The sequence below is a fragment of the Penaeus monodon genome, chromosome 21 (assembly GCF_015228065.2).
Source record: "Penaeus monodon isolate SGIC_2016 chromosome 21, NSTDA_Pmon_1, whole genome shotgun sequence".
Lineage (NCBI taxonomy): Eukaryota > Metazoa > Arthropoda > Malacostraca > Decapoda > Penaeidae > Penaeus > Penaeus monodon.
Genome location: NC_051406.1, coordinates 42020985 through 42021190, shown reverse-complemented (window position 1 = coordinate 42021190; position 206 = coordinate 42020985).

The following is a 206-nucleotide window of genomic DNA, read 5'->3' as shown; positions in this document are numbered from 1 at the left end:
CAGATAGTCCAACTGGTCATATCATTTGAAATATAGATACGTATGTTTGAATCTCTCAGTCATGTCATTTATTGCATATTTTGTTAAAAGAAAAAAAACTAATTCAGTCTTTTAAGCCATAGTTGCTTGTATATTAATCTTCATGGGCATTTATTTGGGTTCTAAGGTCATTCTTTCTCTTTCTAATATATATTGCAATATAAAAC